This window comes from Dipodomys merriami, unplaced genomic scaffold (assembly GCF_024711535.1).
Source record: "Dipodomys merriami isolate MVZ:Mamm:240054 unplaced genomic scaffold, mDipMer1.0.p SCAF_21, whole genome shotgun sequence".
NCBI lineage: Eukaryota > Metazoa > Chordata > Mammalia > Rodentia > Heteromyidae > Dipodomys > Dipodomys merriami.
Genome location: NW_027203493.1, coordinates 9,292,069 through 9,319,868, shown reverse-complemented (window position 1 = coordinate 9,319,868; position 27,800 = coordinate 9,292,069). Strand labels below are relative to the sequence as shown.

The window sequence follows — 27,800 nt, the reverse complement described above, 5'->3', positions numbered from 1 at the left end:
AACAGCTTAGCTCAATAAATAATAGCTTGTTTCCTCTTGAAAAGGATGGATAGATGAGAGGGTGGGTGGATGGATGAATGGGCGGATGGATGGATGGATGGATGGATGGATGGATGGATGGATGAAAGGATGGATGGGTGTGTGGGTGGGTGGGTGAGTGGATGGGTGTGTGGGTGGATGAGTGGATGTGTGGATGTCCCCCTTGCAGACCTAATCCCCACCCTGGATGGCAGTACCTGCACAGTAGGTGAGGCACCTCCCACTTCCAGCCCCCAACAATATAAAAGGGACCTCCAAGGAGCCAGATGGTGCCATTTGCTCCCTTTCTTCTGCTGGCAATATATCTTTTCCTCCACGTGACTTCTGTCCGCATGGTCTTTTGGGTTACTTTCTTCCTGGGTTACATTTTCCTTTCAGGATGGATGGATGATGGATGGATGGGGAGATGGGCAGATGGGTGGGTGAATGGGTAGATGGATGGAGGAGTGAGTGGATGGAAGGATGGATGGGCAGGTGGTTGGGTGGGTGGGTGTGGGTGTAAGTTTTGGCCCATTGAGGGTCTGGCCAGGAAGGCACCTCTGACCCTTTGAGCCTGGTTCACCTCTAGTCCTTACCGTCTTTCTCTAGGAGTATTTGGTAAGAAGGAATTCTCTGGAAATGTCTGCAAAGACGTTCCTCTGTTGGTGCTCTGAGCAGAGATGTAAGCAGCCTGAAGGGCAGACAATGATCTGAGGCCTTCTCGCCATCCATTCTGCTTCCATCTGCCACCATGCCTGGCACCCTACCCTGCCCAGACCATCGGTCTCCATCCCCAGAATCTGGTCCCACTTAGCTGTGACCACTACAGGTCAAGATCACCCTGGGACAGAAGTGTAACCCCCACCAGCTGAGCTCCCAAGTTTATCCAGTGAAACAGAGGATGGTGGTGGGGTAGCCAGGAGCAGGACAGTGCATTCGCTGTCCTGACAAGGTACCTTCTCTGGATCTTGCAGGATCCTCCCATTCCTAGGAATTTTGTTTGCAAAGTAATATCTTTTCCTAGTCTTTTTATTTTCTTTAAATGATGTAGTCAGACGGAGCTGAGACGTCAATTTCTATCGTGGTGATGGGGAGTGTAATAATAGGAAGCCACTAGCACAAATGCAAACACAAACATGAAGGCAAGCACAAACATGAACGCAGACACAAATACGAATAGGACTCTGCCACATGTCTGGAGCTTACCCGTGTCCTTCCAAAAGGCAGGTTGGAAAGTCATAACTTCCAGTCCCTCAGAACAGGACTACACTTGTCCCTACACAGAGACAGGTCTTTAAAGAGGTAGCTAAACTAAAATAGAAGTTGCTAGGTTGGGTCCCCATTCAATTGGAGTGGTGTCTCTTAAGAAAGAAAAAAAGCAGACATTAGAACATAGCCCCCAGAGGAAGGACCAAGGAAAGACACAGGACTTAAAGACTTCATCTACACACCCAGAAGTGACGTGTCAGAAGGAGCTAATCCTGACACACTCTTATCTCAGACATCAGCCTTGTAGAGTTTTAAGGAAATAGCTCTTTCTTGTTTAAGCTACTAGAGTCTGTGGTTCTCTAGGATAGCAGCCTGGGGAGAGGAGAGCACTAATCCAGGCTTGATGCTAGGTGTGTGTGCTACATGTCCAATAGGATGCAAGGGGTGATAGAATGTTTCTGGGAGAATTTTTTTTTCTTCTCCTAGAAAGGCACCTCAAGAGGCAGTGATTCACTCTCCTCATGCTTTCAGTTCATGTTATTGGAGCATATTATGCCTAGAGCTGCAGCCATTTTGCCACCTGAGGCAAGCCGATGATGCATAAACAGAGTGTTTGAAGCACAGTTACCATTCCAGTCCCGGGCTTGTGTTTGTGGAAGGCAGTGGGGTGTGTGTCCTTGCTGCTTAGGCACCTTGAATTGGGTTTTCTTTTTGTACCCACACACCGCAATGGCTCCTGGAGAGGGAGGTGGGCTCTGGACACACTCTAGACTCGGCATGCCCTACACTTCCGGGGAACAGGTCTTACATTCCATAGCAAGTGAGGCCTCTGCTTTCTACTGTCAAGGCCAACCGCTCTGGGCTGTGTCAGGTTGCCTTGGCCCTGACTTTTCTGAGTGGGTAAGAATCCTGCAATTTGAAACCACTGGCCTCCTAGTCTGCCCTGGGAGGGACCTGAGAAGTGGACATTGGGTGGGGGCTGCCCCATGGATTGTGGATGGGGGAAGCCAGTGCTTGGACTGTAGAACTTAGATGAGTGGCTCCTTCCCCTCCACGACTGAGCCCTGAAGGAGAAAGGGCAAAGAGCTCAGGGCAGTGTGGGGCTCACAGGTCTCGGCCACTGCTGTCCCTGCTGGGACATCTGTCCCTCTCCTCCTCCCCCTCCTCCCTGCTCCAGCCCAGGCCCAGCCTCAGCTCAGGCCCAGCCTCCTCCAGTCCAGCGCATTTGCTGACCACTCATATGGAAATATTGCCGAGGCTTCCGGTTCTCAAACAGCTCTGGGATATCAATTAAAACCCAAGCGCCCCACAGGCATGAGCGGAATTCAGGGCCAGGGTCCCCCAGGCTTTGCTACATGGACCACCCACTCTCTCCTTGGTGTGTCAGCCCAGACAGGGCTGGCGGTGACTGTGGGTGCTGGGGTCAGAGACAGCGGATCACCCTGAGAGCCAGCTCCAACTACCTTGGCTTCATTCAACACCACACCATCCCCAGAGGCAGGGGGCCTGTTCCTGTTCAAAGTGGTGGGGTCGCTCCTCCCCCTACCCTCTGCAGACACAGAACGTGCACTCCGATCTCTCCTCATCTGCGTGCTTCAAGGACACTAGAAAATGATCCCCTCATCTTGCTCAAACTGAGCCACATCAAGGGTCTGAGTCACCAGTTACCCTAGTTAGTTACAAGGCTCCCGGTTGTGAGATCCCTCTTGAGGATTCCCGATCTAACCTGAGCACAGTAAAGGCACAGAGAAGTCTTGCAATCAATAAGCCCATTTACCTCTGTGAAGCTATGCTGCTGTTTGGTGGCTCTCTTCCCTGACAACTCTGTTCATGAAGCAACACTGGACTGGCTTTCCAGAGGTCAGAATAGAGAGGGGGAATGACTGTATTGTCCCCGAGGCCTGAGGCCTCTATGGGTACTCCTGCAACTCATCTACTCATTCATTCACTTTTATTTATCCAACCCATTCACTCACTCATTCATTCATACTCATTCATTCCCTTGTTCACTCATTCTTTCTCTCATTTACTACTTACCACTCATTGGTTCATTTGCTCATTCATTCACTCGTTCATTCATTCACTTGGTATTTGTCTAGCGTCTTTCTCTACCAGATGGTGAATTAAATTAAACACTGGAGCAACAGGCTTTATAGAGTATACAATCACCCCCATCACATTCTTCCTTACTCCATAGTCTCTGCCTCCTAAGTATCTGGGATTTCTAAGTATGTACCACTACACCTGACCAAAATCCTCCCCAATTATTTGGCATAAAATCAACTATCTCCCACGGTGCTGTGTGTCAGAGCTCATGATGTCTGACTCTTGTCGTTTGGGTTGGTATGAACAAAGCCAGGCTCCACCCTTTAGCTTTCCTCTCTTAGGAGAAATAAGTACAAGATGCCAAATCTTAGATGACCCCTGGTCTGGAGAGGACTGGGAAGGAGAGGAGGCATGGAGATGCAACTTGAGGTGGGCCTCCAGGGTAACTCTGCTCACGTGTGGTAAGCAGGGGCAGTCTCCAGAGATGAAGCAGCATGAAGAGCATTCCAGGGAGAGGGAACAGCCAGCGCAGGGCTCCAGGGGCAGAGGGTGAGTGACAGATGGGGTTTGGACTCCAGCTTTTGCTCTAAGAAGCAACAGGATTAATGTCACTGAGCTGTGCCTAATAATATAGATGGATGAAACAAACCTTGCATTTGAGGACTCCTAAGCCAGAGCATAGCCCAATGGCTCTGATCAAGGGATGCTCATCAGCACAACCACAAAACCAAGATAGAATTTTTAGGGGAGAAGGGTGTCGTAGGATGCATTATTTGATTTTTTTTCCTTTAAAAGATAACTTCCTAATTCTGTTTTGCTCAAGCTAATATTTATTGATCATTTGCTTCATCCTTTGGTTCAGTAAATACTGATGGATGCCCTCCTAGCAGTGAGACACAGGCTGGGTAGGAAGGTCTCAATGCTGCAGGCCCAATCAGGGCACACGTGAGCTGCAGGTCGGCCATGGGGGCTCAGTCTTGAGGGACCCAGGGTCTTATAGCATAGGCCAGCCTTAAAAAATGGAGTCACTAAGCAAGCTGGGAAGCATGGTGGAGATAAGCTGTTTGTGCTCGGGAAGCATTTTTTAAAACTGTGCATGGGACTTTTCCCCACCTTATAATTGGCTGTGGCTCATCGGTAGCTGGGCATAAATCAGGCATAGCCTGTCTCTAGGTTTATTACAGGTTTACATATTTGGAATATAAAGCAAGGCATGGGTGGGAAGCTGCAGAGAGGGAGAAAAACTAAAAGCGGGGGGGGGGCAGGGGGAGGGGTGTGTGGACATGTGGGCCCATGGCCTTGGCTCTGGGTCTGCTGTCAATCACAAGAGGCTTGGCTGGGCCACATTTCCACCTTGAACAGCAATGTTCCTTATGGGGCAAAAATCATGCTGATCCATTGTAAAATAATCTCCAGCTTCTTTTCTCTAGGAGCCCTGACTCCCTGCCTTCCTTCACAACCCGCCATTCTTTAGAAGGTCAGCCAACTCCTTAACACAAGCAGGAGATCCACTCTGGGTGCCACAGCCACAGTGTCCTGAGGGTCTGGCACGTGAACTGGCTGCTCCCATTTAACAAGTCAGGCAACATGTGAATTTGACGGAGTGAATCCTTCCCACTCTGAAAAATGAAGAGGCTATTGAGCCCAATGGACATGGGCCAGCATATGCACTTGCACACGCATGGACATGCACATGCATACTCTGAACATGAATACATGTGCTGCATGCACACACCTGCACATGCATGCTACGAACATGCATACATGTGCATGGTGGACATGAACACTTGTGTGTGCATGCAAGAACACACATGCAGGTACAAAGTGGACATGAACACATGCACATACATGCGAACACATATGTGCACACATCACACATGCCCATGAGTACACATACAGGTACCTAGTGGACATAAGCACATGTGAGCATGAATGCACACACATGTCCATGCACACAGATCCAGTAGACATGAATACACATGTGCATGCATACACACATGAACTCAGGACACAGTGAATACAGATGTGTGGATGTGCACACACAAATATGCATACAGGTATACAGTAGACATGAATACATTTGTACCTGTGTGCACATGAATGTGCATACAGGTATAGAGTGGACATGCATACATGTAAGCCAGCACATGGATGTGCACACATGCACATACATGCCCATGAACAAACATACAGGTGTACAGTGGACATGAGCCCACCACTCTCCTGGTAGCATGAGCAGCAGTCCTGATGTAAGAGAGAGGTTTGGATCACAGTGTTGTGTTTGCTGGAGGGGCTCTGAGGGAGTCTCCCCACATTTCTCTCTCAAGCTTCATGACTCTCCTTTCCCACATAGAGCGGTTTGGAGGTTTTAATGAGCTGTTGGCTTTTAAAGATCTTTTTTTTTTTCCTTGTCAGTCATGGGGCTTGAACTGTTGGCCTGGGCACTGTCCCTCAGCTCTTCAGCTCAAGGCTAGAGCTCTATCACTTGAGCCACAGCACATTTCCAGTTTTCTGAGTGGTTTATTGGAGATAAGAGTCTCATGGTATTCCTGCCCAGGCTGGCTGTGAACCTCGATCCTCAGATCTCAGCCTCCTGAGTAGCCACCAGTGCCCGGGCCTCTGAAAATATTTCACGGTGCATGGCACACAGTGGCTATTCCTCATGCTGAAGAGAAGGGGTCTATAGAACAGAGAGGGCCAAGAGTCCTGCCTGAAGATACACAGCAGGGGAAGGATGGAGCCAGGCTTTGACTGGGTGCATCTAACTGGCAACCTAAACACCCGCCCAAGTAAACCTTCCATGAAGGCAATTTGGGGTGTATGATTATTTACAAGGTGAGAAAATATGAAGGTGGAGGTACAGTAGGCATCTCCAGATGGGCTCTGACTTTCTGGAAAGTTCACCTACAAAGCCATGGACCCTGGGCCCTCCTAGCAGAGTCTCAAGATTCTACCTTCTTCCTGTATGCTTGTACCTATGTATGTGCAAGAAAACATGTGTATGTAGGAGGTACATATGTGCACACATGTTTGCATTCACATGCAAGTGCATGGGCGTGTGCATGTGTGTGCACGCATTTGCATGCATGTGTGAGAATAGCATCCCTCAGCAGCCAACAGCATTCCTGGGGGTGGTGGAGGAGGCACAGGCCCTCCTGGGGCCGTGTCCTGAAAACCCAGAGAAGTGGCTACGCCTGGGGGAGTTTGTGAGGCAGAGAAAATGAGACAATCATCAGTGCTGCTGTGAATGTTCCAGGCTTTGAAGGGTCAAGAGCATATCCTGCCAACCCTCACAGGATGTGTTCCCGGGATTTGTGAATTTATTTCTGTGAAAGTCATCGCAAAGATAAACACATTTAATCACTCACGGTTGTACATTTAATGAACTGTCAAATTTTGGAAATGATTGCAAATTACATATAAAAGGAGACAATTCAGAAGAAAGAAATCAAGGAGACTGTGATTGAACATTTAAAATGCAGACTGCCTTGGAGAGGCTCGGTTGGAAGGTCAGCATGCCTGGGAAGACCTGCCCTGGATGGTGCTGCGCCAGGTAAGGCTCACCCTTATGAACACACATGTGCCAGAACTTTCCATGACAACCTCCTGGACACATAATACCAGAGACACAGCTCAGAGGCTCACTTGAGAAAGATCTAGCTCCTGATGGCACAACTGGATAGTGGCATAGAAAACCTACCCACAATTACCCTACTGCCCCTCGCTGCCCCATTCTGTTCCCCCAAGTCCCACCTTTGCCCCCAGGGACTGACATCTGAGTCTGAGGATAGGCATTTAGTGGCCTGGAGAAGTTCAAGTCCGGCATCAGCCATGTCTGTCCTTTCCAGGGGCTTCCAACACATTCTTCTTGAAATCTGAAGCAGGGGCCTTATGACACCAACAAGGTGACCAGAGGACTTGCTTCTGCAGGAACTCAAAGGACATTTTCTTTCCCACACTACTTAGGATACCCAGGGTGGGATCTGCCAGACCAATTGGAACCCACAGACCTTTCCCAAGGCCTTCATGTTGCAGGTGGGTAAACTGAGGCCAAGTTTGGAAAGAGAATCATCAAGGTGGACAGGATTGGAACTTGGGGCTCTGGACTTCTGGTCTACACAAGCATTTCTAGGATCCTGTATGTAAATACTCACCCAAGTGTCCAGTGCCTAGTAGAAACCAGCCCCTGAACTGCCCAGCATTGGCCAATTCTTGCAAGTTTGGAGTTTGGGGGCCAATTTAATGCATTGGGTTTTACTTTTGCCAGGTACTAAAGAACCTGACACCTAAAGAGTCTACTTGAGAAACGATGTATAAAAAAGAACATTTCTAGATGGAAGCTGGTAGATGGCTCATGCCTATATTCCTAGCTACTCAGGAGGCTAAGATCTGAGGATCAAGGTTCAAGCCAGCCCAGGCAGGGAAGTCTGAGAGATTCTTATTTCCAATTAACCAGCAAAAAAGCTAGAAGTAGAGGTGTGGCTCAAGTGGTAGAGTGCCAGCCTTGAGCAACGCCCCCCCAAAAACCAAAAAAACCCTCAGAGGCAGCACTGAGGCCCTAAGTGCAAGCCCCAGGACTGGCACAACATAAATTAAACAAAATAACATTTCTAAAAGCCTCAGAGTGTTGAGACAGCTACTTGCCTGCTTGACAGGAGGCTTGAGCTCAACATCAGCTCTGCAACCAGGATTCTTCCTCTGTTTCCCACCATTGTACAAGGCACTCCTTACAAGTTCCTTTGAATGGGCAAATCTAGAGCCTTCCCGCCTAGCTGTTTTTGGTCTTTGCCATCCTAGAGTCAGGGCTGGCCTTCCCCCTCTGCCCTCTCCTTCCTGCTCTTGTCCTTGATGAACCTTTGCCTTCCCCATTTCCTGATAGGCTCCAATTGTCAGTCTTGTTTTACTTTCATCACAAACTAGCTAAAAGAATTTTTTTTTTGAGTTACTGGGTTTGAATTCAGGATCAGATGCTTCTAGGGAAGGTGTTCTACTACTTGAGACATGTCCCCAACCCTTTTTACTTTTGTTATTTTTTACGTAAGTCTTACACTCTTGCCTGGAAGGCCTCTGACTGAGATCCTTCTACTGAGATCCTCTGCTGGTGAGATCTTGCTCTTATCTAGCTGGGATTACCGGTCTAAGCGACTGCTCCCAGACTTGTTCAAGGAATTTTATTGCCATTTGCCTAAGCCCCTATTTTGTAGGTGGAAACACTTCAGCCAGAGAATGGTGAGATTTCATCAAGGTTAGGGAAGGCTGATTTCTCTGCAACAGATTGATCAGACTCTGCTCAGGACTCAACTCCTTGGGTTCTTAATATTTGGGGGGCTAGGGCAGGGGAGGGCAGTACAATTTTTTCCCTCCTATTTCATCTAGATTTGTGTTTTCAGATTGTGGAGTATCACAGGTTGATTTTTTAAACACCTTTCTGGCCTGTGCTAATCTTCCTTTTTCTAGAAAAGTATGGCCTATGGCTTGCTCAGCCCCTTCCTCAAATAGAAAATACTATGGGTTACATTTTCTTTTATTGTGATTCGAGATACACTAGTAAGATTTAATAACACTGTTTTATTTTTCCTTGTCTTTATTTTATGGTAACCTTCTATTTATAGTAAGTAATGTGGTCCTGGTTTCCCATTTATGGTAATGATATAACATATCTTTTTAAAAGCGAGCTCCTTTAAGTAAAAGAAAACCTAAACTAAGAGCTGATTTAAAGAAAGCTATTAAGTGGATATGGGGCACTGGGGACAGGGTTAGGCCATACTGATGGAGGTCTTGAACTCTGCCTTGAAGCTGATTAGCGACTCAGCTGGAGCCTGAGATGTCCAGAGGCCTGAGCTGGACAGGGGCCTATGTTGGACGGCTGCCTGTCTTCCCTGCTCTGCTTCTGTGCTTTCTTCTTCCAGGCACAGCTCTTCCCTCTCCTCCCTCCTAAGATGCCCTCACCCTCACTTGAGGCTTTTTGTTCTTTTAAAATTTATGTGGCATAGAAGGCTAAGCTCCAAGGATGGTGGTTCAAAACCAGCCCGGGCAGACAAGACACATTCACAAGACACTTACCCACAATAAACCAGCAAAAAAAAAAAAAAAAAAAAAAGCTGGAAGGTGTGGCTGAAGGGCACAACTCCAGCCTTGAGGGGAAAAAAAGCCAAGCCAAGTGAGTCTGAGGTCCTGAGTTCAAGCTCTAGCACGGACGCATGCACTCACGCACATACACACACACACACACACACACATACGCAGAATTTGCCTGGCATCTCAGGTCCAAGAAATGCTCACAGCCAGCCTCTTCCAAAAGCATCCATGAGCGCAGGGCTCTTGGGGTTTCTCGGGATATTCTCCCCTTCACCCTACTTTGGTAACTGTAGGAACTACCCTTGCCCACGTTTTTACAAAAATTGCACAATTAGAAACTTTCCCCCCAAGGGAAGAAGTGAAGAAGTGGGTGCCCAGGGGTTTTCCAGCCATAGTCACTGTCCACCTACTCAGTGCCTGAAAAGTATCTGAAAAGACTAACCACCCCCCCCCCCCCAATTCTTAGAAGGGATAACCATGTTCTGGAAGGCTCCTCAACACTCTGTCTAGCGACCTCACTCAGGGAAACAGGAATCGCTTCACCTCCTATCCATCACTCACTCCTTAGTGAGAACCAGCTGACCACTCTTCTGGCAGAGAGTGTTGTGTGAAGGTCCAGTGGCCCACAGGGACCCTTCAGAGTGGAGGCCTCAGAGCTGGGACTCAACCCCCCCCCAAAAAAAAAAGTGTTGCCAAAGATGAGCCCAAGCTGAACCCTGTAATCTGGGTGCGGTTCCTAGGTGAGAGCAATGGCTCAGACCCCACTAGCTCTGAGTTCCTTCTGGAGGGGAAGAGAGGAGAGGGAGTGGGTGTGGCTGCGGCAGTAATATGAAGAGATTCCCCCCCCCCCCGTGTCCTGAGGTTCCCACACTGGTCTCCCCCTCCCCTCCCAAACCCGGGCTGTCTCCTTCCTGCATGGGACCAGGATCTTCCCAGCTGGATCCCCAGTAGAGGGGACAGTCTGAGCTCTCAGTGGGTTCTTCTCCACCCCGGGCGGGGAGGGGCGCAGGAGAGGTCTCGACGGACAACCCCGTTCCCGCCCTGCAGGTGGGCTGGGGGAGGAACATCGAACAAGACCCCAGAAATCCACACCCGGCCCGGGTCTCGCTGGCCACTGGCTCCCCCTCCCTTCCCACGGATCTACTGAATTCCCACGAAGAGGCCCAGAGCGCGGGGAGGAACCCCGAACGAGGCCTGGGGAGGACCGCGGCTGGAACCCCGAGAGGCCCGGTAGGGACCCCGAGCAGGGCCCGGATGCGGACCGCGGCTGGGACCCCGGCCGCGGTGGCGGGGGGGAGGCTCGGGCCGCCCGCCGTGGAGGCGCGCCTAGCCGGCGTCCGCCAAGGCCGAGGCGCGGCGGCGGCGGGAGGCCGAGGGGCGGAGGCTCGGGGCGGAGGGAGCGGGGAGGGCGGGACGGGGGGCGGCGGGGAGGTGGGGCCGGCGGCGACGGGCGGGCGGGCAGGCGGCAGGCGAGCGGCTGCAGCTGCTGCCGGCGTCTCGGGGGCTCCAGGCTGCGGGCGGACGCCGCGCCGAGCGATCCACCGCCGCGCCGCGCGAGGCCGCCGGAGCCCCAGCCTCGGCCCCGAGCGAGCGAGCGAGCGGAACGCCGCGCGTCCCCGGACCCCACCGCCGTCGGCAGGACGCCCGCGCCCGGCAAGTTGCAGGCGCGTGGCGCCCGGAGAAAGTTTCCCCTGCGGCCGCCCGCGGAGTTGGCGCGGGCTCCGCCGCCGCCGCCGGAAGGTAGGGCTCGCCCCGCGCGCCCCGCGCGCCCCGCGCCCGGCGGGGAGACCCGCGCTCGCACGTGAGGAGGCGGGCGGGATGGGGTCCCGGGCCCGGCACGTCGAGGCTCCAAGTTCTGCTCAAACTAGCACGGGGAAGGCGAGGCGGGGGACCCGGAGGGGGACGCGCTCGCCCCGTCCTCGCCGCGCGCGCCCAGGGCGCCCGAGCTGCGGGCTTCGCCCAGCACAGGTGCAGCCCCTCGGGCTCCCAGCGACCGCGGTGGGGTACCGGGGTGTGTGTGTGTGTGGTTTCAAGGATCGGGGTTCGGGCCAGGACTGTGCCCAGAGGGGCGGGGTGCACCCCACGACACCCTGGGAGAGGACAGCAGGGACCCCTACACCCGGAGCCGGGCTCGGGCGGGGAGGCTCGATCGCCGGCGCCGGCAGGGGCGCTGAGTGCGTGCCGCCGCCTTTCGGGGTCCCCAGTGGCAGGGCGGGGCGGGCGCTCACCGCTTACCCCCAGCGCCCGGGTGAGCGGACCGGAGAAGCGGGGCCTCTGTGGGGTGCTGGGAGGCTGCTGAGCTCGGCCCGGCGCGATCTAGGGGGTGTGGTGGAGTCGGTGCCGAGGGTGCTGGGCTCGGTCCTGCCGCCAGGAGGCGCCCAGCCACGGTCCGCTCGCTGGCCCTTTCCAGACAACCACCCCCAAATTGTGACCCACAAACCACAGTACCTCCCCAAGGCATTGGGGACCCCTCCTCTGCCACCCCCCACAATCTCTTTCAGCAGACTGGGAAGGAGGCTGGAGTGTGAGGCCGGGTGTCTCAGTTACTACTGGAGGGAACTGCCTACGTGAGATTATTTTTCTTGGGGGGCTGTCGGGGTATGTGTGTGTGTGTGTGTGTGTAGGTCCCTGATGTCCTATCACAGGTTGTGGGGCGCACCTCTTCCCTCTGGGCACAGCCCTGGTCCTTGAAACCACACCTCCCACCCTACCAACTCTGCCTCCCCCCAGCCCCCCCACCCTGCACCCCATGAAAGAGGAGAACAAGACAAAAGAAAACTTATATGAATGGAGACGGTTGGTTAGTACCTTCACTTTGGGCGGGGGAGTGCTTCCTGGAAGTTGATGAAACCCTTTGGAAAAAGTGGTACCTTTGTTACTGGACCCTGGCCAGATGTGGGGAGGAGGGCGGTGTCTGTGGACAATGAGTATATCCACTCTTGTCCATCCTCTCTCTGGGTACATGTAAACTGGAGGGCACAAGGTGGGGTATTGGGGACCCTACCGAGACCCACAAACCTGGGTCAGTGGAGCTGTGGCTTGGGGAGTGATATGCTGCTTGTTTTTAATATTGTAGGGACTCATGGGAAATGACCCCATCTTTCTCTCTAATTCTCGCCTACCAAACCCCAAGAGAGTACAAGTGAGCAGATTCCAGTTCTTGAGCCATGGCTTAGAAGTTTCCATGCAGGCTCTGCTGGCAGCTGTGCTCTTGGGACAGCCACCACCCATCCTCAGAGTCCTGGCAAAAGTGATGAAGATGAATTGAGACAAATGGGGTCTTGCATTCCATGCAAGTCATGGGGCTGAAACTCAGGGCCTAGGCACTGTCCCTGAACTCTTCTGCTCAACGCTAGCACTCTACCATTTTGAGCCACAGCTCCACGTCTGTTTTTATTTTTTTGGTGGTTAATTGGAGATAAGAGTCTCACAGACTTAACTGCCTGGGCTGACCAACGGTAACCCTCAAATCTTGACCTCCTGAGTAGGTAGGATTAGAGGTGTGAGCTCCCAGCTCCCAGGTGGTCAGATGTTTTTGCTGGGTGCAATGAGCCAACATGCTCAGGACTAACACTTGCTCCCAGAACGATCAGGGTGGTTTCTAGTTTGAATAGGAGAAGGGGGAACAGAGAGCAGGAGAGAAAAGGGTGGAGAAGTCCCACTGTCTGGATTTGTCTTTAAGATGGCCCAGAAGACCGGAGACTAAAAAAGGAGCATTTTGTTTTTGTTTTGCATCTAGTGACTAAAGAGAAGCCTGAGATGGGGTGAGGTGGGCGGGTGGCCCTTCCTTGGAGCCTGGGTGTGGTCTGGGATCCCTGGAAGACCACAGTTTCTGTGACTTAGCCCTTCTCTTTACTCCCCACTCACACCCACCTGTGCCCACCTGAGGGCATTGAGGCTCCTCCTCCCCCAGGGTTGCCAATGTCTGTGTCCTTGTCTCCTCTGCTCCTGCCTCTAAAATGGCAGCAGGGATATGGCAGTTCCAGGCCATTCTCTAGAAGCAAAAATTAGTCTGGTCTTGAGTATACTAGACTCGTGGCTAGACTCCAAGAAGAACCAACCCTAATCAGCCTTATCAGCCTGGAACTAGCTCCCAAGTTACTTAATAGTTTTAATGTTCTGGCAGGGGTGGGCTGGAGGTCTGCCCTCCAGGCTGGTGCAGGTTTGGAGGTACATGGAGGAAAGAGATTGTGGGGCCTTCTGGGAGGAGGCCAGGTAGGGGAGCAACAACAGATCACCCCTTCCTCTGGCCTTTCCAGCCCACTTCGTTCGTGGGAAGAGCCGATGTCTGTGTCTGGACTGCACATATTTTTGGGACCCCCACCTCCCTTTCCAAATGGCTGCTCTTCTGGCTTATTTTATGAGCTATTGAGTAGGGAAATCAGGAACATTTGTTCCTGCTCAGCTCGTCCGAAGCAGCACAGGGAGGGTGCTTGGAAACCAGCCCTGTGGTCCCACGGAGCAGATGATGCCAGCTCACCAGGCATGTCTGCAACCGGGTGCCATTGAATTACATGCCAGCCTGCCTCCTGCAGGGTGCCTCCTGCCACCTGGGCAGGCACCTTGGACCTACGTGGTGCTCTGTCTGAGGGAGTGGGACAGATAACAAAAACTTGTTTGAAAAAAGAGACGAGGCCCTGCGTTTGTGGGTGGCAAAGCAGAGCTTTAATTCGGGCACTTGTTGTCTGATCATCCAGCTCTTTCTCCTCGTCGGTATCTGAGACGGCTGGGTTAATTAGTAAGTGGAACAACTTGGATATGAGCAGGAGCCTGTTCCCAAGTCATTGAGTGTGTATGTATGTGTGGACAGGCAACAGCATGGAGTCAAGGAGCTTGTCATCTAGCCGTTAATTGTTACAGATGTAGCTGTGTGACCTCTACCTCTGAGCCTCAGTTTCTTAGTATGTAGAATGGGACTCTCATCAGCTGCTGTGAGCTGTCAGTGAAATGACCCTTGTGAAACACAGCATGATACCCAGCACATAGGAAGTGCTTAGTAAATGTTCACTGTTATTTGTCACTGCCATTATTACCCTTGCTAGTGCTATTGTAAAAGAATGCAGTCATATTGGAGGAGTCAACTTTGATTCTTTCCAGTGTTCTGGGCCATGGTAGAGTGTGTGTGTGTGTGTGTGTGTGTGTGTGTGTGTGTGTGTGTGTGTGTGTGTGTGTGTGTGTGTGTGTGTGTGTGTGTGTGTGTGTATGTGTGTGTGTGTGTGTGAGAAACAGAGGGAGGGAGGGAGAGGGAGGGAGAACAAGCATCTTCCTTTTTAGGGGTAAATGGCAAAGGTGAATATGTTGCCCTTGAGGGTCTTTTCTTCCTTGCCCTGCCTCCTAGCAGCCCCATTCCTGTGGCAGGAAGCCCAGTTTGATATCACCAAGAACATCCTGGTCCCTGGCAAGCAGGATGGTATCCCATCAGCCAAGTCTCTGCCCATCCCTTCTTCTCTGCCCTTTGTCTTCCAAACTGCAGTATCAAGACCACACATCAGAATAATAAGTTTCAGCAGATAAACAGCTCCCAATTCACCCAAGTCAGGGGCCATCTTCCTGGAAGATACTTTCCGATAAATACATGGTACTCTGTTGTGTTGCGTTTTAGTTGGCTGGCCCTGCGTCTGTCTCTGGGTTCTGCCCTCGGACATGGCCTGGGCCAGGTCTGCAGTCTAAGGCTGACTTCCCTGATAGCTGCCTGGGGTGGGGGGGGTGCCAGGCTGAGCCCCTGCCTCCTCTCCCTCTTGAAGGCTGTGGCTCTGAGCCATCACAGTGATGATGCTTCTGAGACTCATTTTAGAACAGCTGCACCTGCCCGGGGGTTCAGATAATGCCTCCACTTTATGGATCAGAGAGTAGGCTCAGAAAACCAGAGCGTTAGGTGTGGGACTGAAGTTTGATCTAGAATTGACCTGGTTCTCCATCCTGCCCTGTTTCCTCTTCTGTCAAAGTTCTACAAAGCCCCCAAATCTCAGGAAAGCGCTCGGAGACTTGGTCAGGCCCCTTCTCCCTACTTCTGGTATTCTGCCAGCATCATTAAGTACCTTCAGCCATTCCCTCTTCTCTGTTATGGATCATTCAGCCTTCCTGGGGACAGGGAAGGACGAGAGGTTTGGGAACATGGCTGTGTACGGGAGGGGAGTCATCCTGTGTTCCTACCAAGAGACTAGAGGTGGTTGTGGCAGGGGCAGGCTTGTGGTTCCAGATCTGGATTTGTTCCTGCCATTCACTGCTGTGTGGTCTGAGACTGCTTGTCTTTGAACATGAGAATCTTTCCATCAGTGATACAGGAAGCTGAGTGGCACCTAGCTGCCATAGCACATGACCCCAAATCCTTAGTGATGTAACAAGCAGGTTCCATGCTCACATTCACGTTCCTGTCCTCCGCCCTGGTGCGCAGGGACTCAGGCTGCTGGCACCTCTGCCATCTTTGTGGCGTAGATGTTACTGCAGGAGGGAAACAGGATGCTGGCAGAGCCATATCAACACCCCCTGCCTCTACCTGGAGGTGGCACACATCGTGTGTCAACTCTAGGATATTGGTTAGGTCTGTTAGCTGGTCCCAGACCAGCCACAACATAGGGTCAACTCTACCTTATGTTTGCCTAGTTGAGTGCTTTGAGGACATTGAAATGCAGTCACGGCTTCTGAGAGAATCTGGTGTGTCACCAGCTCCCAAGACACTTTGGCCTCTTTCCCTCGGGGATGTTGCTCTTTGTAGATTACAGACAGTGGGTGTGTGAAGATTACTTCCTGGCAGATGGAGGCATGTGTGAGTGGAGGCTGGGTCCAAGGGGCTGGACAGGGGCCCCACAGCAAAGGTGCTAAGCCAGACCCTCGACCTCCAGTCCAGTACGCCATGACCTCCTTAGGCATCCTGAAACTTGGTGCTCTGACAACTTTCCAGAATGTCTTCCAGGTTCTTCCAGCACCATCTTTGGCTCCTGTCTCCTCCATCCCCTCATAGTGTGGCCATGTTGGGGTTCATGGGTGTGATTGGTGGGAGGCGTGGATAAAGGAACACTCTGGAAATTCGGAGAGAAGATCAGGGGTGTGAAGAGGGAAGGTGGCGTTTCAGATATTCATAGCCATGGGAGCTGCTGTGCCCTCTAATTCTTTCCAGCTCTTTCTTTTCTTTTCTTTTTCTTTTTTATGGGAGGGGTGTAGCACATAGATGGCGACACCCAGGTTCTAATCTTAAATTCCTCTCCTTAGCACTTGCCTAGCTCCCTGAATCTGCCTGAGCATGGAAAGCCTTAAAGAAGGAAGAAGCTGTCCTATTGAGTGACAGCCCCTGGCAGAGGCTGGACGCTGCCTGGTTCAAGGGTGCAGACACTGGCTCCCATCCCTGGTGGCCTCAGGCAGGCTGGCTCTGCTTGGGGAAGTACCACAGCTTCCCTTCGAAATGGGAGAACGATTGTGAAGCAAATACCACTACTACTTTGGTCTCAGGCTGGGGGATGCTGCAGAGAGAGGCTTCCTGCCACCCACCCTGCCCCCGCGTTGCTGCCTCTCCTGCTGGGACAGATTGCAGCCTGCTCTGGCTGGCCAAGTGTGCACAGCCTCCCAGAGCAGCCCGCGACCACCTGCTGCCTGACATTTAGGGCTCCTTCAGTGCTCAACGCCTCAGCCGCTCACTGGGGTTTTAGTTTTAGCTGCCCCACTAGGGTGAGGGGGAAGGTGTATCTCCGGCCAGAATAGTGATGCCCCCTCTGGGCTCCATGAGGAATGGCTGAGTGGGCTGGATATAACAATGGTGGGGGGGGGGGTCTGTGATTGGGACAAGTAGCCTCCCTATATCTGCATTCTCTGCCTAGGCAGAGCAGATACTTGTCCCTGGGGCACTGAACACTGAGATCTCCCATGGTGTCTGTCAGCCAGATGCCAGGGGGACACATTGAGAGGTCTTGGTTGGCACAGATTAGTTACCCCTGGCACTCACAGTGCCATCCTGTGGCTTTCTTGTCGTGCGTCTGTCTCTCCTTATAGGACACCAGTCATTGGAGCTATTTGCTGCTCTCACAAGCTCATCCTACCTTGGTTGATCTGTAGAGAACCATGTCTCAGAGAGGCCATCTTCACCGCTCCCAGGGTTGGACTCTATTGTATCTTTTGTGTGTGTGTGTGTGTGTGTACAATTCAAGCTGTAACAGTGGGTTAGAGCCAGGTCCAGTGGAGCACACTTATTATTCCTGCACTTGGAAGGCTGGGGCAGGAAGATTAGAGGTTTCAGGCCAGCCTGGGTTCCCTAGCAAGACTGTCTCAAAGCAAAAACAACCAGATGGATCATGTTTGCCCTGTTTTCTTTTATTTTTGCCTTCCTTCCTTCCTTCTTTCCTTCCTTCCTTCCTTCTTTCCTTCCTTCCTTCCTTCCTTCCTTCCTTCCTTCCTTCCTTCCTTCCTTCCTTCCTTCCTTCCTTCTTCCCTTCCTTCCTCCCTCCCTCCCTCCCTTCCCTCTCTCCTTTCCCTTTCCCTCTTCCCTTCCCTCTCTCCTTCCCCTCTCTCCCTCCCTCCCTGCCCTCTCTCCCCTTCTCCTCCTCTTCCTTGCCCTCTCCTCCCCTCCCCTCCAGCCTCACTTGGCTTTTTATTTTTTGGTCTGTTGTGGGGCTTGAACTCTGGGCCTGGGCACTGTCCCTGAGCTCTTCAGCTCAAGGCTACTGTTCTACCACCTGAGCCACAGCGCCACTTCCTTTTTTCTGAATGGTTTATTGGAGATAAAAGTCTCACGGACTTTCCTGCCTGAGCTGGCTTTGAACCTCCATCCTCAGATCTCAGCCTCCCGAGTAGCTAGGATTACAGGCGTGAGCCACCAGTGCCCGGCTTCCACTTGGCTTTTTTGATCAAGGTCTCTTGCTCTACCACTTGAGTCATAGCTCCACTTCTGGCTTTTTTTCTTGTTGTTGTTTAATTGGAGGTAAGAGTCTCACAGACTTTTTTGCCTGGGCTAGCTCTGAAGCTCAGTCTTCAGATCTCAGCCTCCTGAGTAGCTAGGATTATAGTAGGCATTAACAACTGATGCCCAGCTTATGTTTGCCCTGTTTTGTATCCAAAGAAACCAATTTAAACAAGAAACAGGGTGAGTCGTTTGTGCAGTTCATCAATTCTACAACTCTTCCCCCCGCCCCCCCTTCCTCCCCAGATGCTTTAGTCTCTTTTCAGTAAACCCCTTGTGGCCTGTTCAGAGTGCTAGAAGACACAGATATGTGCAGCCAAGTGCTCTTCGTGGGCAGCCGAACATTTTCCAGTTTTTGTCACCCATCCTCCTGCTCTCTCCCCATGCTTGGAAGGCACTGGCTGTCCAGGCTGAGTACAGGAAACAGATACACGTAAGCATTACAACCCATTTATTGCACTGTTTTCGAGACACAGGTGTTGGAAAGGATGAAATGAGAGGTACCATTTATATTCTTCCAACTTTTTCTGAGGTGCTTGATGAGTGTTTCCTCTGGAGTCCTGATGAATTGGCCTTGTTTGGGCTGGGTTTGCCTTCCACCTGCAAAAATCTAGGCTCTGTTTCCCCAGGGTCAGGGCTGGGTGTCTCTGCAGCTCTAGAGCCCATGCATTAGGCGCACAGGAGGGCTCAGATCTAAGCCAGCAGATGGGACAGCCTGCCATTGGGGTGAGGGGGAGGAAGGCAAGGAGTCAAGTAGCTTGTCTATACAGTCAATGGGTTCAAAGCCCAGGCAGCCTTGGCTGATGACCTCTGTTGATGCATCCATAGATGACTTACCTTGTTGACAGGGAAGGTGTTTTGTTTTTTTGTTTGTCTTGAGTGCCAATCTTGGGGCTTGAACTCTGGGCACTGTCCCTGAGCTTTTTTGCTTAAAGTTAGCATTCTACTTGTTGAGCTCTAGCTCTACTGATGGCTTTTTTTGGTAGTTTATTGGAAATAAGAGTCTCATGGACTTTCCTGCCCAGGCTGGCTTTGAACCGTGATCCCCAGATCTCAGCCTCCTGAGTAGCTAGGATTACAGGTGCAAGCCACCAGCACCAGGGACCAGGAGGATTTATTGTTGTTTTGTTTTTCTTCTAATTATTTCACATTCCACATGCCATTCTGTACTTAGAGTGGCTCACTACTTCAGTATTAACTCCACACTGCCTCCTGTTACTTCTGCATTTCAACAGCTGACCCAGACAGAGCTGGGATTTAAGTGCAGTTAGTTTACCTGTGGAAAAGAGATGGGTTGTCTGCTGTGAACAGCTGGAGCTCAACCCCCCTGGGGACAGTTCTGGCCACGGTTCCTGGCCCATCCCTGCCATTCTGACAGCAGGGGCAGAGCTTGGGTTATAGTCACCAACTTCTGTCTCACTAGCTAAAGTTTCCCCAAAGGTATCAGCTTCCAGATACTTCTAGCCTACCTCTGGTCAAGAGACAGTGGTGGATGAGGGAGTGAGGGGTCCTGGGTGGACCTGTCTGCTACTTATAATGAGTGCCCACTCCCGGTCTACCTGTTGCAATAAACAGGTGCAATGAACAGCTGTGGACTGAGATGTGGAGTCAGGGTCATGGCTGTCTTCTGTCTCACATGGCTTGGCATTCTCCTGTCTCTTCCTATCTTCTGCCTGGCCTCTTAAGATCCAGGGGTCGGAGCTACATGGGGTCCTGGAAGAAATTTTGAGCCTTTGTGGGGAGCATTGTCAAGTAGAGCTTGAGGACTGAGGGCTGTTTCTACTCCTCTCCAGTGGATTGTTGTGTTCTATTTTCTGGAATCTGTGTGTGTGTGTGTGTACACACGCATGTGCACCTTTCCTGGAGCTATAACTCAGGGCCTGGGCATTGTCCCTCAGCTTTTTACGTAAGGCTAACACTATCATTTGAGCCACAGCTTCACATCCAGGTTTTTTTTAATGTTGTTCTGGTTTATTGGAGAACAGAAGTCTCACCGACTTTTCTGCCTGGGCTGGCTTCAAACTGCAGGTCTCAGCCTCCCGAGGAAAGAGGATTACAGGCGTGAGCCACCAGTACCGGGCTCTCCAGAATCATCTTTGTTGGGAAAGCAAGCTGTGGAGCCAAGGCAAACAGTAATCTGTGAGGCGCCCCTACCCTACCTATGTTGCAAGAGAACAGGGCACAGCCAGGTGGAGGTCCCCAGGCATTGCTGGAACACAAAGGCTTTTTGCCTGTTTCCTTTTCTGTTTCTAGAGACTTATGGCATCCTGAGACCCCTGGTAGGACCAGGGGACGTGATGTTGCCAGAACTAGGGAACTGGACTATAGCACCAACTCCCTGCAGATGACTGTCCTGTGCCATTTCTCAGCAGATGTGACAGGGAGCACAGGCTTCAGAGTCCTGAGTCCCAGAGCCTGGGATCAGATCCCATGCCCTCTGAGCTTATGGTCTCTCTTCCGTGTCAATAGAGAGGGAGGTGCTGATGGGGTCTAGAGTTCTGCTTTTAACTCCAGAGTCCCTGGGTCTCCACTCAGAGTCCCTAAAGGCTCAGATCCCCAGAGAAAAATACTCTCCAAGCCCAGGCAGGGGTTTGGCTCGAAGTGGGGGTGTTGTTTAAATCAATGAAGGGGACAGAGGACACTTCATGTCGGCTTGGTTTTTCAATAGCTGGGATGATATGCATAACATTTCCTCCCTTTCATTTGATAATTTTTTCCTTCTCAAAGTAGTTTGAAGAAAGAATGTGTCTGATGATTTGCTGCACAATGAGCTCAAATAAAAATATTCTTTTTAAACAGTGGTTGCTATGTAATTGAATTTAAATAACGGGCAATTTTTTTTGTTTCTAAGTAGCCCAAGCACTCATAAAAAAATCTATTCAAACCTGTTTGAGATGGCAGAGGGGAGGGAGGCAGGGGGTGAGGAAGACCTCACTGGCAGAATCTGTTTGGCAAAATAATTACAATGATAATGATGTAGTGAAATAAAGTTTGTTTTGTGTGTGTGTGTGTGTGTGTGTGTGAGAGAGAGAGAGAGAGAGAGTGTTCATGCATGTCTGCTGCTGACCACAGAGAAGGATTCACATTCAGCTTCTTATGGAAAAAAGTTTCAAGGGCAGCTCAAACCAAGGGCCTTGAGCAAGTGAGGCAAGTTCTAGCTTTGGTTCGTATACATAGAGTTCAAACCCAGCTCTGTCTCTCACCAGCTGCCTGACCTGTGGCAGGTGCTTCATCCCATCCAAGACTCTCTCCTCCTCAGAAAAGAAGGAGCAGCAAAGACAGGGTCAAGTTCCTAACCTGGTATGGGACATGCGTGACCTCTCCTCTCTCTACACAACAGCTTTCCTGTGACCATGGGCCTGTTCATACAGTGCTCTTCATGGATGGCTAGGGATGCAGGGTTTTTTTATCCCCATTTCTCAGAGTGGAATCTGAGATGCAGAGTTTTTAAAGGTTGGTAGGAAGGGATAGGAAAAGCCAGAAGGGTTAATCTGTTGTAGGCAGAAGTGGTTGCTGCTGCTTCTATCCCTCCCCTCCTCCCTTCCTCCCTTCTTCCCTTCCTTCCTTCCCTCCCTCCCTCCCTCCCTCCCTCCTTCCCTCCTCTCCTCCCTCCCTCCCTCCTTCCCTCCCTCCCTTCCTCCCTCCTTCCCTCCCTCCCTTCCTCCCTTCCTTCTTTCCTTCCTCCCACTGAGTTTTGAACTTAAGGCCTCAAGCTTGCTTAGCCACTTGAACCATACTTTCAACTGGGCTTTTTTGCTGGTTATTATCCAGATGGAGTGTTAGAGCCTTTTTATCCGTGATCGTCAGATCTCTGCCTCCTGAGTAGTTAGGATCACAGGTGTGAGCCACTGGGGCCTGGCTCCTCCTTATTCCACTGCTCTCGCTGGAGACCGGGGGCTGTGGATGCTTCAGGTGCTGTCCAGTCACCAGTGCATGACTGACTGCCCTTTCTGGCCTCACCCTCAGCCATGCCCACCATAAATCTCTTTGCATGTTTGTTTCTTGGGCTGACCTCATCTCAAGCATCTCCCTGGTGTCAGGTGCCTGGGACTCCTTCCTCACTCTTAGTGTGGCTTGGGGGACATTGGAAACCAGTGCCATCACTCTCTGGTTGGTGCCATCCTGAACTGGCTGCCTTTGGTGCTTCTCTTTGTTGCTTCTATGTGAAATGAGCAGACAGCAGGGCAGGTGGCTGGGAAAAGGGTGTAGCTGAGGACAGGAGGGCTGGGGTTTTGGGCGCGGTGGGCAGGGCCTCCCTGGGAACAGGAGTTCACATGTTTGAGTTGTTGTTGGGATCTTTTCCCAACACACCTGTTAAGTCACCTCTGGTTGGGGAGGAGGGCACAAGAGGAAGATCCTTCAAGCCAGCAGCATCTTGGGAGTCCTCCATTGTCTCCTGTCATGGACAGACAGGCCAATGGTGCTTTTTTTTTCTTATCCCCTGGCCTCCTGCTCCCTCCTTAGAAGGAAAAGATTGGATTAAAGGCGAAGCTGCTTTTGAGAGAGGAAATGCCATTGTAACACAATCCCAGGACCCATATTGGGGTATGTTTGTCTAAAAAATGATCTCAAAAAGGCAGCCTTGCAGATGTTAGGAAAGTTTTAGTTTTTCCAAAAAAAAAAAATTTTTTTTAAGAAAAATAATTTCTAGCCCAAGTAAGGGGGAAAAGATCAAGAAGGAACCATCTGGTCTGATGGAGAGGAGAAAATGAGTTTGCTTGGTTTTCATTTACAGCAAAATATGCGGTGAGTTCGTCTGCTAACATTAATAGAGACGGGAAGTGGGAGACAACAGGCCTCCGGCGGCTGCAAACACCCAGCCGGGTCTCCTCCGGGGCAGGGTGCATTATCACTTTGGAAAAGGGCAATTTCTAGAGATGTCAGATCACCAATCTCAGCTGCATTAGGGAAAATCTCTTTCTTAGAGCCCAGGGATCAACGTGAGAAGGGCGCCGGTCTGCTCTGGGATGTGGGCTCATCTCTAGCCCGTAGCCAACCCAGGCTCTGTCTCTGCTGTTTACTGCTTAGCAGGGAAGAAGGGAAACAGATGTGTTTGGCTTGAGATGAATGAGGTTCCCATCATGTTTCTGGCTTTTCCAGGGGTTCCTAATTGGTTGGGAGAAACTCTATAGAGAGGATAGATGGATTAGAAATGGGGACATAGTTTAAGTTTCGCACTGCCCAGAGCTTGCCTGGGTGACTTTGGGTAAAGCATAGATCTCTCTGGGGCTATTTGCCTTCTGCAAAACCCAGGCTGGAGAAGAGGGACCCTAAACAAAACCACACCAGGGTGGAGACAAATTGTCTTCACAGCTCAGTTCACAAGTTGGCATGGGGAATAGAATGTAATAAGCTGGAGAGCAGGCCAAGCTTAAGTTGGTTCATTCTCTGTCTCTGACATTCATTCTGGGTTTCAGAACTCTAAGACAGTAGAGAAAAGAAGCCAAGAATTCAGGGACCAGTGCTGACCATCAGGAGTAGCAGGATGCAGCTGGAAGACCTGACTGGCACATCCTTTTCATCTCAAATGCCAGTGATGATTTATTAGTAGGGCCTGCCTTGAGCCCAGTGATGGGCAGATGGGCTGTTTATCCAGGTTCAGCAGGAAGGAGTGCCAAGATCAATTATTGATGCCTGGCATGGTTAGAGGAGGGTACACAGTGCTAGTGGGTGGATTTAAAATGACTGGAAAGTGCTGGGAAGTTTCTAGGGATTTGGGTACCTGGGTGCTGTGTGACCTAAGGTGATGTTCAGATTTCAAAACAGTCTTGCTGGATCTCTTCCTTTCTCAGAGGGTCTGGTGGGTACTACATAGTTGGACTGCTCTATTGTGTGCATGTGCAGGGGTGGTGTTGAAGAGATTGTTCAGATGATTTTGATATAATTTATCCTGGCAGAAAACATTGGGCACAGCCACTGACAGCCTGATTAGGCCTCCATTTGGTCCTCATTGGGAAGTGGGGTCCTGGAGTTTGCCCCACTGGACTGTTGACTTTGTGGGTCATCAGTGAATCCTTAAGAATTCTGGATAGTGAAAAAAAAAATGAGGTACATTGGCCAAAGGTGCGTGGTGGCTCACAGGCCTCATCTAGCTGCCCAGGTGTTTTGTGTTTTTTTTTTTGTTGTTGTTGTTATTGTTCATTTGTTTGTTTTGGTTTGCCAATAGTAGGCTTTAACTCAGGGCCTAGGGGTTTTCCCCTAGTTTTTTTGCTCAAGGCAGGTTATCTACCTATCACTTTGAGCCTTGCCTCCACTTCTGGCTTTTTGTTGGTTAATTAGAGATAAGAGTCTCACGGCCTTATCTGCCCAGACTGGCTTCATCTGCCCAGACTGGCTTCAAATGGCGGTCCTCAGATCTCAGCTTCCAGAGTAGCTAAGATTACAGGCCTGAGCTGCAAACACCTAGGCTTGCCCCCGTATCTTGTTTAGCACACACAATGTTTCCCACCTAACATCGACCAGGCACTGACTTGGTGGGAAGTGAAACTCAAGCCTGGCATCCGTGTGCAATTCCGCTCTTTGGTGTATACCCCATCTGAAGTGCCCAGATGTGCTCCACAAAAGGCACAGTGAGAATGTCCAGCTTAGTTATCTGTGGCAGGCAACAGCTGGGCCAACCCAGTGTCCATAGACAGCAGGACATAAAGAAGCTGTGGAGTTACGCAGGGGTGATGCAGCCATGAGAATGAGTGAATGCTGTGACTGCAGCCAGAGGTCTCTCGGCACCTGCATATGTGTCGAACATGAGGAGATGCCAGACATGGACAAGTGTGCACCACCTGATTCTCTGTATACAGAGTTGAAAGTCAGGAAAGTGAACCCACAGTGTGGATGTAGAAACAGTGATTCCCTGTGGGCAAGGAATGGGTGGGGTCAGGGGAGTCTGGAAGAGGTGGGGAGTCCTGGGTGCCTACTAGTGTTCTGCTGGTTTACTGCCGGTTGGATGGGTAGGTGTGGATTGTAGCCACATGTGTACCTGTGGCATTTCAGACCCAGGTGCTTTTACTCTCCGTTACACTTCAACTGGAAGAGGCCTTTAAAGAAACACAGAAAGCACAGTTGAGTCAAATCAGTTGAGAAGTGAGAGATGCGCATGAGGTGGGGTGGGTTCTGTGTTTCCTGATTAATGGGAGGCTCTGCCAGGCTGGACCCATATGTGAGCGCAGTGTTTGCCCCCTTTCACGTGGAGCCTATCAAGGCTAGAGTTCCACTACTTGAGCCCATACCTCCAGTTTTGGCCTTTTTGCTGATTAATTGGAGGTAAGAATTTTGAGGATTTGTCTGTCAAGGCTGGCCTCAAACCACGGTCCTCAGATCTCAGCCTCCTGAGTAGGATTATAGGCAGGAGCCACTGATGCCTAGCTAGCTAGCTTCAGGGTGTTTGTTGGAGGATAACATAGGGATGAGGAACAGGCAAAAGGAGAGAAATTAAGGAAACAGGGAGAGACAGCAACCCCACACACCCTGTAGGAGTGGCACCGAGTCTTCTTGGAGACCCTGGGTAGTGAACACCCTCTCCTCTTTCCCAAGAAGCTGGGAAATCAAGATAATGGCACTGATAAAGGCAGAGTTCATGATGACCCCAGAGCAGACCCTGGAACAGAGCGGCTGTGGGGACAAGTAACCCCCATCCAGTTCCCCTTGGGGTGAGGGGGACCCAATCAGATGTAGGGCTGCTATAAAAGACAGACCCCATGGGCCTGCAGGGAGCTACTGATTTCCAGGCCCCACTTCTCTCTAACACTGAGCAGTCTCAGCATACCTGTGGCATTTACACAGCATGCCTGTGGTGCTCAGCTGAGTTATACTTGCCTGTCTTCCCCAGGGTACCTGGGGGTCCCCTCCTGCTCGTTGTTGGGGAGGCTATTGCCAGGAAGCAGCCATTAGACGTGGCCTTTGCTTTGCCACTGTTGGGGTGGGAGATAGAAAACTCATTGTCTGATCCCTGGCTGCATCTGCCTCCTTGGTCCAGCCCTGGGTACCCAGGCCCAGGGGCACCCAAGGGCAGATCCTGGCTAGGGATGTCGAAGGTGAGCGGACCCAGTAGCCATGCAGGTGAGCTTCTGCTGTACCTCCTGTGGTACAGCAGCTTCTGGGGTGGCCCAACTCCCTGGCATCTTCCCTCCCCTTCCAGCCCACTGTGACCAAGAACAGCCCTGCCTCTAGGAGATGGTCCTTCAGGACATAGCACTGTGGGGAGATGCCTGCATCCCTGCTGCCCACCAGCTGTCAGGGGAGCAGGGAGATGTGGGGGCCCCATGACCTTCCCTCAGCCTCGGTAGCTTCATCTGGAAAATGGGTGTACAGGATTGCTGCTCCTGCTCCAGAACCCACGCTTGGACCACAAGCGAGAAAGCATTGTTGTTGCTCTCAGGACTGGGTTGGGGGAGGCGTGGTTGAGCTGAGGTAGAAAGGATGTGGTTGGAACAGCCTCCTTGCCTCAGAACAATCTGTTTTGATTTATTCTACTGTGGGAATTTGACAATGGCCCAAATGCTTTTCCTTCCTCCCTTGTCTTTCCCTCCCTTCCCCCTCCTTCCCTCCCTCCTTCCCCTTCCCCTCCTTCCCTGCCTCCCTCTCTCCCTGCCCCCTTCCCCTAGCACTTGGATTTCCTCTCCCTCAGTCACTCACATCCCTCTTGCTTAGTTAATCTCCTCACTTCTTAGTGAAGTGCAGATTCCTCCCCTGCCCCAATTCTCCCTTGGACCCCATAGGCTCTGGTTCTCAATGGTACATCTACCACCCCCCCCCTTGCTCCCCTCCCCACACCTATTCCCATGTACTGGACCATGCTCTTACTTGACCTAACCTCCTTCCCTGTGTAGAGTTGTGAGGTTCTCTCTTTGTCCCTTTTACCAACTGGCTCTCTGGCTGCTGTCCATTATTCAACCTCTCTGAGCCTTGGTTTCCTTGCTCTTGAGGGAGGCAGACCTACTGATTTCCATTTGGAAAGATCACCACTTTCCTGTGTGGTGTCTCAGAGGAGCCGAGGTACGGCCCCTTGGGTATGTTCTGCTCTGAGACTTTGCCAGTGGGTGGATTTGATCTCATTAGGCAGGCTGTGTGCCAGCCTGGAATGGTGTTTGCTACTGAAGACACATCATTTCATCCCGTGCTGGACAGGAGACAATGCAAGGTGTGTGTATGTGTGTGTGTGTGGGGGGGGGGGTCCAGGTAGTGACTTGTCTTGATTCAGAGAAGATGTGATCTCTCATGTCCATTCTTCCTCCTTTTGATGTCTCAGCTGGAGTGAGTGGGGAAACAGAGGCAGTGTTCATGTTTGCTGTGAAGGGGGTGGTGGTGGTGGTGGTAATGGAAATTAAGACAGATCCTGGTTTCCTGCACAGATTGCCAAATGCATCACTCCATTCTGGTGTATCCCTTCCTCCCTACAAAGTTCCAGGGATAAAGAAAATTGGATCTTATAAGAACTTTCTGCCTGTTGAATTCTTGCAAGTGCCTGACAGGATAAGTTGCAGGTATTATTGAGGCCCAGCAGGACTGTGTCAGAGGGGTATCTGGGTATAAATTTGGGCACACCATTCTTTTCTGTTGGTTTTCA

The 27,800-nt window shown here is 51.3% G+C and overlaps 1 protein-coding gene across 2 annotated transcripts in view; it reads left to right on the top strand.

Moving 5' to 3' along the window:
• Positions 1-10,850: 10,850 nt before the first annotated feature.
• Tspan18 (tetraspanin 18) overlaps positions 10,851-27,800 on the top strand; it is a 143,139-nt gene continuing 126,189 nt past the window's right edge. For both annotated transcript variants that reach the window (XM_070032526.1, XM_070032525.1), the window contains exon 1: positions 10,851-11,091. The gene's annotated coding sequence lies outside the window, so the exon portion shown is untranslated. The remainder of the gene's footprint in view (positions 11,092-27,800) is intronic.